This window comes from Perca fluviatilis, chromosome 12, assembly GCF_010015445.1.
Source record: "Perca fluviatilis chromosome 12, GENO_Pfluv_1.0, whole genome shotgun sequence".
NCBI classification, from domain to species: Eukaryota; Metazoa; Chordata; class Actinopteri; order Perciformes; family Percidae; genus Perca; species Perca fluviatilis.
The window spans coordinates 15,587,314-15,595,292 of NC_053123.1; positions in this window are offsets into that span (position 1 = coordinate 15,587,314).

The window sequence follows — 7,979 nt, forward strand, 5'->3', positions numbered from 1 at the left end:
GGTCAGTTTTCATACTTTTTTACCTCTTTAAGTGCATGGCTGTGGTCTTCATTATTTCCATGTTCCTCTTGCTCCTGCAGTCTGGTCATATATTTTTCACACAAAACAAGGTTAAGCAGTAGCTCATCCATTATGAGGGTTATTCAAACAGAAAATTAGCTTGATGGCCTAATAAACACATTGATTTTCATTTATTGCTGTTAGTGTTAGAGATGCCATGTGCACAGTCTTAAACATTTTGAAGGACCAGGGTATTCAACGCAAATATTACAGACGTACGTGATGGGCATCTTACCTACAGTATATGCTGCTCAGTGCTGTTGTTTACTGTGGAGTTGTCCCTGGGATTTAAGAGTGCCTTTGGAGTGTGAAGCATGCAACAAAGAGTTGGGAAACAGATGTGCCCACACTCGAGGTAGACTGCAGAAAACTCTGATGAATTTACTGACAAGTGCATGAGAATTCCCTATCCATTCTCTTAACAAGCCAAAAAGACAACAAGGCGACAGTGAGGGCCAGTGATGGATTGAGCTTTGATTTAATGATGGGAGTCAGTTAACCACAGAGCATTACTTCTTCTTCAGTGAAACAAACAAACATAAAACAAGCCATAAATCAACACCGTTGCATAGCTGCAAATGTTTTTGGTTGAACTGAATGATTAAAAAGAAAGATTATTTAAAAACAATGTTAAACCGGCCTACTAGAAAAAAAGTTGAAATGGTATCAGAAGTGAGAGACTTTTCTTTAACCCAGTGCTCTCGACAGGTATAATATTGTAAACTGTTTCAGCCATAGACTGTATAAAGAAAGTTTTCATTTTTATTTTTCTGACAAACTCAGTTTTTACTCATTAAAAATATCAGTTTAATACAAGAAATTCTTTTACAAAAAGCAAAACATATTTTCACTTAAACTAGTTAAGAAGCTTTTTCTTGATAAGAGATAAATCATATTTATCAGGAAATAATATTGATAATATTAATGAAAAGTACTTTTTTCATCTCTTATATGTACATTTAAAGGGATATTTCACCGCTGGAAAGATGAATATGTATATTTTTAATAATATGTATTATTGACATTGGGTAATTTATATAGAAATGTGATATATATTTTTTTTTTTAGAAGTTGGTGCTTTCTAGACCGGGGCAGGTGGCCGGCTAGCATTAGCTTTCCACCTAGCTTGAACTCCTGCCCTCGTTCCGCGTTTCCGCTTTCTCGCACACTGTTTTCGATGTCCCCTTTCCCGGCTAGCCTCATTAAGCGACACTGTAGGCTGAGATGCTGGGCCTCGTAGCAGGCGAAGCTCGCGTAGTGTGTTGAGTATTCTGTAATAAAGTTTTCTGCATATTCTCCGATCTGTACCAATGTATCCCGGTGGTACACATGTGCGGTAGTTTGAATGCTGAAAAGAGAGAGCCTGTTAGCTTAGCTTCAAGATGGCTGACACTCGACTAGCATCGGGTAGTGACAGTCCCACCCCCTATGGGTGGGTTTAAAACATGTGGAACTAGCTGGCTGTATGACGATTTTTGCGTTATCAGAGGCTTTTTTCCAGACCCACAATACAGAGAAATCTAGTCTCAGGGGGACATGAGGGAGGGAAAATTCTACCGGGTTTCTACTGATACAAAGCTTAATTCTAATTGGTGAAGTATCCCTTTAGTATGGATTTTTGTGAAATTCATGGTATATAAATTACATTAATTCTTTCATAAAATGTAAACAATTACAGTTCTGAGCTCAACAATACAAATTTCATATAAAGAATTTACAAGAATTTTAGATAGTAATTAAGGACATTATTTAAGGACATTTTTCACTCCTTAAAGTAAATATGTGATATAAAAAAAATATAAAAATTGTAAAACTGCTTGCCATGGTGTGTTCTTGAGCAATAAACGAGGCCCTTCCACCAGCAGGGGCGCTGTTCTGCAGCAGACAACATGTCTGCACCTCATTGTAGAGTGCTAGTGAAATAAAGATTTTCCCAGCAGGAATCAATAAAAGATGTCTAACACAACTCAAATATCACTCTGGTTAAGTTTTTGATGCACTTTTATTGATCTCACCATCATCTTTTATTTATCATAGTTTGCTTGTAGATGATTAATGTTGATCAGATGCTGAAACTATTTCTCAAGCGTTTCCATACACTTCAGATATATGCACAGCTTATCTATATGTTTGGTGTTCTATTTTTACATCCTAACACAGTTAGCCTATGCCTCATTGTTGTGTGTGTGATTGATTAACAATATATGAGGTGGTCAATGTTTGCCTCTGGCCATTTTACCCAGTGAGCTTTGAGTCCAGCATGCTGCTGAACTGCCTTACAGCCACTCTTCTCTCATCCAACAATTGGCTTCCTGTCACGGTCACATTATCTATCAACAATACACATTATTACATTTACAGTCTACTTTTCTATTCCCCATCTAAAAAAATAAAGGCCAGAACTGATCTGAATGTGTCTTATGAGTCTGTTTAGATCTTTTCTCTCAACTGGAGAGCTTTTACAAAACAAAAGGTTTGTTGGAAAGGAACGTTTTTTTCTTTTTAATGATTCATAAAACTTTCTTTCATGTGCAGATTTTCGTGTTTACGTGGTTTAAGATTATTCTCTCTCTGACTTAAGCCACAATCAAATGGTTAATATGATCACTGATTTAGTAGTATATTTTATGTAAATGAAAATGTAGTGTGGTATAACTTTAAAAGGATGCGCTTTGTATCTGTATGCAATAATCTGCTCTCAGGAAATTATTTGTCCACCTCTCCTCTAATTTTGTTACTTGAGGGGAACATGTTTTGTCTAAAAGCATATTTGTCCGCAGGGTGATTATTGACCACTGTGCCACATGATCAATGAAACCATGACCTCTGAGCCAAAAAAATCTAACATTATCCATTTACTACATACTACATGCAGTCTGGTTTATCTGCGACTTTACATGGCACTGGTTTCTATTAAACCCTGGGATCACAAATGTGAACCTCGGCTACTTTGAGCTCTGCACAGCATTTGTATCAGGAGGCGAGAGATTCCTCTCTTGCTTGTAATTATCCCTCATGAACACACAAAGCTGTTGATTGCTGAGTACCAGCTATTCACAGTCTCTTGTTCTGAAAGAGTTGCTGATTTTATGGATGTCAGGCATTTAGGTCAGGGTCTACTGTACTTCCTCTTTGCAATGACACACACACACACACACACACACACACACACACACACACACACACACACAACATGACAGAAAACCTTTGAGCGTGACGTCAGAGCACAGCAGAAAAAAAGTATGAATAAGACATGCCTACTGAATGTCATAGTAAATGTCAGACACTATATTTTGAGACTCTAAAATCTCTCTAAAAATGTTCTTCTGAACAACGTGACAACTCTGGAAGATCCCCCAGATATGAATATCTCCTGTCTGATACACCTGACATTATGCTCAACACTTTTGCTGAATGTGTTGTTCTGTGGCCTGCGAGGACATAAGCACTTTGAGAGGATCTGAGATGCATTGTCATCTGTCAGAAAATGAATTGGTTAGGGTTCTGCTGACAGGTTGTCACTCAGAAAAGGCTGTGTGTGTGTGTGTGTGTGTGTATGCGCGCGCGCGCTTTGGAGAGATGGACATAAAAGCAGAGTGACACACACACACACACACACACACACACACACACACACACAGGCCTAGGGCTGAAATGACAAAAGGAATACAATCCTATCAATCAGACCCTATCTGATGGATGTAAATTGCTTCCCAACACTGATTAATATACTAATACTAATACTAACTGCAAGAAAGTGAATAATCGTATTTCCCAAAATGTCAAACTACTCCTTTAAGTTTAGGCTATTAAAGTTATTTGACATTTCTTGATACAAGTAGACTTGTAATGGGAATTTAAACCCACAAAGCCCCACCATCAACTATTGACACACTGAAAAAAGAAGACTTGTAGTGAGGGAGATAAAGGTCTGGTGATTAATTTCCAGCCCAGCAGAGCCACACATGTCTCTTCATGTGGCCAATTCAACCACTCCATTATCTCCGTGTATTAGCAAAAGCATAGGTTTGATTTCAATGACTGGCTTTAGACATGTAGTAAACCTTGCACTTAGTCATAATCATTCAATACGTACAATATTTCTGGCCGGCTACATTTAAAAAAAATTAAAATATAGTTTCTCCATTGATGCATATAGGTAGGAGTGAAGATGGTGAGCGGTTTTAATTTGAGGACTGATGTCTAGCTGTGGGCACTCGCTGTGTCTGTGGCCTATAATGAGAGGAAATGGCTGGAGAAAAAGGGGGGAGCAGCGGGAGCACAAAGAGGATGCCAAGGGATTTATGTGTAATAGCAGTCTACGAAATGGGACTTTATGCTCCATGTCCTTCGTTTCAAATTTCCTAAAGAATATCCTATAGTTTCTGCAATGTGTTTTCGTGATAGTGTTGGTTGCTAGAAAATAACTTGGTTTACATGGAAAAAGTGGTGTTATATCTGAATGTAATATGGATGCTAACATTTCAGTTTTAGATGTTACATTTGCTACAGGTGATTTTCAAATGAATGAAACCTATGCAGTAGTAGCCACCTGTGTTGTGCTAGTGTTGTTTGTCTTTAAAATGACATATTCACATCTTTTACAAAACAAAACGTAGTTCCTTGAGCTCACAATGATTTACATTTTGAGGATATAGAATACAACATATCCAAAAAAGACCAAACAACCTATAATATCATCAGAAATGTATTTTAATTAAATTATTTTTTATAATTGACTAAATAGTGGAAATGTTTGGCTTCAGGAAATGTTGTCACGCACCCTCTAGAAATTGTGTGTAGCCATGTATTGTAATAGCTTGCCTGTCTCCTTGCTTGTTTACCCCATCACATGAATAAAGCTCATTTGCATTCCTTCTGTGAGACTTTCAAATCAGTTTAGCAGCTCTGTACATTATCTTATATGAAAGACACTTTACTTAAATGTGAGCATTATGCAGCCACATATTACAGCTTGGAACTAGCATCACATATACTAATAGTCATGGGAACTTTGCTGAAACGCAGGATGAATATTTAGCCACCGGATTTTTTCAGTTTATCTTGATGAAGAGCGAGTGGGTTACGGTGTAATCTCTGGATCAGCTATGGCTTTTAACCACACTCACCACACTGCTCTAGCAAGATTACTTTGAAATATAGACTTTCAAGAGAGTAGCCTATTTAAACACATCTGATATTATTCCTATCTCCAAGGAACAGCATAGGACTGTCTTACCCAAAGGAAGAGAACAATATACAGAATCAATAAGCACACAGACTTGAATGTAATTACTGTTACACACTCCCTCCCCTCTTTAAAGAACATTTTGTTCAGGACATGAATGAGCGGTCAATTAGCTATTACAGTGCTCATTTGTCTGTGTGTAATACCCTGCCTGTCAATCAGACAGAGTGCCTCTATGGAGATAATGATGCTAACTAAACTTTATGAATCTAAATGTGTGTTAGTCATCTCGGCACAGTGCAAACAATCAGAGGAAAAAGATCTGAACTATCTGATGTGGCATCTGTTTGTGAAACTGAGAATGTTTTTTTTTTAAAGATTGCCGAGATCAGGTGGCGAACCAACATCAGGTGTAGAATGAGACACAAATCCCAGAGGGGGGCTGCTGTGGGAAGTGTACTGTAAAATAGGGCAGCGATGGCAGGTTCACCACACCTTGTTGAATCCCACAGTACTTGACAAATTGGAGACAAATACTCCCCCCCCCCCCTTAAAAAAAAGAAGCTTATTCAGAGGAAACATTTGACATCTGTTATGCAGGAGTAATTCTGTAACACACTGGAATGCTTCTAAACATCTGGCAATTCCAATTAGACATGCAAGATTGACCACTTGGGCCACAAGAGAACAGAACATTTTGTTTTTAAGTTTTGTTGTGAGAAGTTCTTTGATTGTAGGTGTTCTGTATTGGATTGACAGATATAGAAAGGGGCCTTCAGATGAATGTTTCAGTTTTGGCTGTTTTGGTAAATCAATTTTTTGTCACACTAGTGGCGTGGCTATTGGGATTGAAACGTTCTGTCAATCGGTCCACCACCGGAGTGGATGGACTGCCGTGAAATTATGTACAGACATTCATGGTCCCCAGACAATGTGTCCTGGTGACTTCGGTGAGACAATTCCTCTAGCTCCAGCATGAGGTTGACATTTGTGGTTCTGTGTGAAATGGCCCGACAACTATTGGATGAACTGCCATGACATTTGAAACAGACATTCATGGTCCCCAGAGAATACATTTGATCCACTGACATTCCTCTAGTGTCATCATAAGGTCAAAATGTATTTTTGCAGTACTTTGGTTTATTACCAAATACATGCAAACTAGTCATTGCCATCGCTCTGAGCTTTACTTTGTGTTTAGTGCTAATTATCAAATGTTTGCATGCTAACACGCTAAAATAAGGTGGTGAACATGGTAAACATTTAACCAACATGTCAACATTGTAAGCATATTAACATGCTGATGTTAGCATTTTGCTAAAAGCACAGTGTGCCTAAGCACAGCCTCACAGAACCGCTAGCACCGCTGTAGACTCCTATCTCTTATCTTATAGGCCTAGTCTTGTTTTTTACATTATCAAATTGTAGAAGGAGCGTAAATACATCAGATGAAGGTGCAAGACTTTTGAAGAACAGCATTGATAAAAAGAGTAAAGTCTGCACATTGACACCAAATCACACATGTATTTGACTATTAATCCCAGTTGGAGCTTACCCAGGTCAAAATCAACATTATCAATTTGTAGAAGCAAAAGCAATGAACTAACATTTAACACCTTATAAAAAACAGCAGTGGTGTGAAAATATAAACAAATGACTAAGATCCATTTGTTTTTGCCTCTGATCGTGTCATCGTGCGTGTGGCTCTTGAGTTCATCATTAAAATGCACAGTCAATGATGGTGATTTTAATTTAAATGTCACTTTAAATAATAATAATAATAATAATAATAATAATAATAATAAATATTGCTGTGTCATTATCTCAGATATTCTTATTCAAAATAAAACAGTGGACTGGAAATTCATTCCTGATGCGACATTACATTTATCTAAAAAGTTAAAAAGTAAATATTTATTTTTTGTCCATTTTATGCCTTCCATACAATAAATCTTTTTAAAATGTATTTATAGGGAGTTTTTTGCGGCTCTATTTTTCTGGCCTACATTGAATACTCAATTCCAAAGCCTCCCTGGTACCCATGAGACTCCGAATGAGTCAGACAGACTCATTGTACCCCCAGATGTGGTGTGACTGACACAGCCGCATTATGATATTCAGTTAGCTGAAAGCACCTGCTCCCAATCTGTAATGAGTATGCAGAGTTTGCTACACATGAACCAAATTGCAAAAACCTGATAGAAACGGTGAGCCCAGGCAAATGTTAATGACCTCGTGTCTGAAGCTCAGTTGGGGGGGCTCCATTTAAAAATCCCCCACCACTTTAACTCTTTGACACATTTGATATTTCATTAAATTAATGCCTTAAGCCGCCACTGGAATGTGATGAACTGATCTCATGTTGCTCTCTGCTCTCTTTCTAAGATTTGTTTTCATAATTATTCCAACCTGCAAAGCAATTTCTCACCACGCCGTGAAAGGTCATTATTATTCTGTGATCAAACTTTAGTAAACAATAAGTACATCAAGGGTCCTACATTTTCACAATAGAATACCATTCTAATCTCAGCACAGAGTATGAGTCGTTTACTGGGCACATCTGTGTATCAAATAAGGCACTTAGAGGTTGTTCATGTCTTGGCATAACGAAGGACATAATGAATTAATTTAATATGTTTTTTAATATTTAAACATTATTACAGAAGCAATGTCATGTGTAGCTAAATGTAGAGCCAGAGTTGTTAATGGAAGTGTTTAATGTAGTAATGTA